This window comes from Nelumbo nucifera, chromosome 4, assembly GCF_055504915.1.
Source record: "Nelumbo nucifera cultivar China Antique chromosome 4, China Antique-T2T, whole genome shotgun sequence".
NCBI classification, from domain to species: Eukaryota; Viridiplantae; Streptophyta; class Magnoliopsida; order Proteales; family Nelumbonaceae; genus Nelumbo; species Nelumbo nucifera.
The window spans coordinates 8,014,158-8,017,561 of NC_142652.1; the positions used below are offsets into that span (position 1 = coordinate 8,014,158).

Here is a 3,404-nt window from a genome sequence, read left to right on the forward strand (position 1 = left end):
TGAAATAAATTAATGACAGTGGTAAGGGTGTCATAACAATATGTAACCAATACAAGGAGTGATTTGACAGTTTTGACATAATTGCAGGAATATGTTTTTGAAATAAATTAATTAAATATTTGAAAGGGGTGTAATCAAATATATAATATATTAAAAATTATTTTGTATATATTTTAGTATATAATATAATATATAAAAATATTTGTTTATTATTTTAAATATAATTATAGATATTTTATATGTTAAGATCTATAAATACTATTATATATATATATATATAATTACATTAAGATTTTAATTGAATCAGATGTGTTCTATGTTAAAATCCATAAAAACACATCATTCACATCAGTGCAACGTAACCCGGAGACAAAAACAGTTCATCTCCAAGTCGGTTTTATGAAGAAAAAAAAAAAAAAACTTTATATGAAAAACAGACTAACAATCAGCCAATACGAAAATTTCAATGTCTAGAAAAAGCGGAGGCTCATTATACATGCCATCAAATATAAAGACATCAACATTTATTGTCTAAGTACTTATAACAAATAAAAAACATTTCATTGTTTACGGATGCAATCAATTAAAAAGAAATGGAGGAGGCTCATTGAAATGAGTCAAATGACACTGTCAGCACTCATTCGTTTGATGTTGCAATCGAATAAAAAAGTAACGGAGGCTCATTGAAAGGACACCATCAGCTGTCTGACGTCTCGAGCCTTGAGGCTCATGCACTGTGAGAAATGAAATACTTTCCATTTGCAATTCCCCACCAATCACTAACAACTGTCATATTAATTTTAAATTTCGATTACATTCTGCACATTTAACAAATAACAAAGATTTTTTATTTTAAAGCCCCATTCCATGAAGAAGAATTTTTTATCTGTCAAATTGGTCGACTTCCAACCATGAATATAATTCATTCCAATTCTATGAAAATCATAAAACAATTAATTAAACAAACAAAAAAGAAAGAAAGAAATCATGTTGGGTCGTTCAACTTACAGTTGGCTATTTACCCAGTTCCTCTGTAGTCTGTTCTTCTTCAACCATCACACCTCCCCCACCCCTAAATTACGTGTTGTGAGTAATAACCACTGAATAATAAAAGCAATCATCCACTAAGGTGTGGCTACAGCTGGAGGAGTCCGTGACTCCGTGGAAGGAGTCTGGCCGTCTAATCCATTCGAGTCTTTGACGGTCATCAGACGACTGACGTAAACCATCATCCATCTCCGTCCCATTAATATCCTCTATCATCCACACTACAACCTAAAAATCATGCCGTTGATCAAGCACAGTCGAGACACAACCATGGCTATCGCAATTGCACCATCTCTTCCTCTATGTTCTGATATTTCGTCAGCTCCACATCGAACACCTCAATCAATCCCTTCTTCCCTAAACGATACCTGATTCGGGGCCTTCCCTGTCAACAACTCTAGTAACAATACACCGAAGCTATACATCAATACATGTTCGAAATGCCACTTTTTTTCATTTTAATACAAATTAAAAATGAAACGAGGAATTTCCTTTGCTGTAACAGCTCGAGCTTCCATACCGTTCACCAGAGATAAGCGAGAGAAAGAGAAGGAATCCGGCTTAAAAAAAAAAAAAGAAAAAAATCGTACCATGCAGAAGAGCAAATAAACTTCCGGCGGCATGTAATCGTAGACAAGTAGCTTCTCGTCCTTCGTTTAGTAAAAAGCCCTTAGAGGAACCACAACTCCATCTGCATCTCGAATTCATTCTTTTGAACCACTGCATCCTCGAGTCTCTTCACTACCACGGTCGTCCCTTCCTTTAGAACCGCTTTATATGAAGTACCGACACTTTCTTTCCCCAAAACCACCATAGAAACTCTCAGCAGATCTTCCAGATCGAAATTATAAGCCCCACCCTCGAAAAACACCAACTTATTTCTCTCGGCTTCCGCCACTCCACTTGCCATATCGTCCTTTGAAGGAGAGGTTCCCATCTCTGTAACCACCGACTGCGACCCATCATGATGCACAACTTCGCGATCACTGAGAGGTGGTAGTCATGGGGAAGAGAGAGAGGGTTTCATGGGGAAGAAATAGAGAGGGGGAGTTGATGGAAGAAGCCTTGAGAGAGAGAGAGAGAGAATGCATTAGAGAAGGGAGAAATACAAAGGGAGTTGAGAGAGGGGCCAGAGAAGTGGAGAGAAATTGAGAGCGTAGGATGATGGCTTTCTCGGCAAGCTTATCCTCGGAAGAGGTGAACGAAAAAGGATGGGAGGGGCTGGTGAAGGTGAAGGTTAAGAAGTGCCGGGCAGTAACCTCTGAGGGTGCGGAATGGTTGGGAGCATGTAGAGGGCCATTGGCTGTCAAACATCAGGATGCCAGTGCTAGTCCGCCTGTAGTAATCATGGGGAAGAGATAAGAGAGGGGGAGTCGAAGGGAGGACATGACAGAGAGAGAGAGAGAGGGATTCATGGGGAAGAGATAGAGGGAGGGGGAGTTGAAAGCAGGAACCAGAGAGAGGAGATGGCTTGCTTGGCAAGCTTGAACACCAGAACAAAGAAAGAGGGGGCAGAGAAAGATAAAAGAGAGAAAAAGTGAAGGTATTTGCACCCTGTAGTAGTCATGGGGAAGAGATAAGAGAGGGGAGTCGAAGGGAGGACATGAGAGAAAGAGAGAGGGATTCATGGGGAAGAGATAAGAGGGAGGGGGAGTTGAAAGCAGGAACCAGAGAGCGGAGATGGCTTGCTTGGCAAGCTTGAACACCAGAACAAAGAAAGAGGGGGCAGAGAAAGAAGAGAGAAAAAGTGAAGGTATTTGCACGTTTAGATTAGTGTGACGATGGGTTGCTCTTACGTGGGAATCTACTCGCTTCCATTTGCTGCACGGAGAGACCATCCCAATCATATTATATATATATATATATATATATGGATCTCAATGTAAGCTAGATTAGTTATTTGAATCCAAGCTTGACTACTAAACAAGTTCGGCTAGAAAACTTGTGAGCATAGCTTAAATGTTTATAGGATATACATGTGTTATAAAAATATATCATATATTTATAAAATATAAAAATATATTCATCTTCAAACTTTCGAGTTAAACTATGACTCACCAAATATTTAATCGAATCACATTCAAACAAATAAAAGAATTGAACTCGAGCTTGAATCTAATAATATTTTAATTGGAAAAATTTTAAAGAATCTTTATAATTTAATTAATTGACTAGTTCTATTCTTATTGACTATTGTTTATATATTGTCTTAAAGTATTCTTAAGTTTTCTGGCAATTGATTAGCTATATACCCATACTATTACCATTCGTTAATATTTTTTAAAATCCATACACATGTGACACCAAGTGACATATAAAATTATTTTAAAACCCAGTATTACCCTCAGTCCCTTTTC

The 3,404-nt window shown here is 37.7% G+C and overlaps 1 long non-coding RNA gene across 1 annotated transcript; it reads right to left on the reverse strand.

Moving 5' to 3' along the window:
* Positions 1-462: 462 nt before the first annotated feature.
* LOC148791997 (uncharacterized) lies at positions 463-2,855 on the reverse strand. The gene is made up of 3 exons (XR_016085979.1): positions 1,638-2,855; positions 1,009-1,444; positions 463-786 (listed from the first exon to the last, which is right to left on the reverse strand). It is a non-coding gene; the product is annotated as an uncharacterized LOC148791997 (long non-coding RNA).
* Positions 2,856-3,404: the final 549 nt, after the last annotated feature.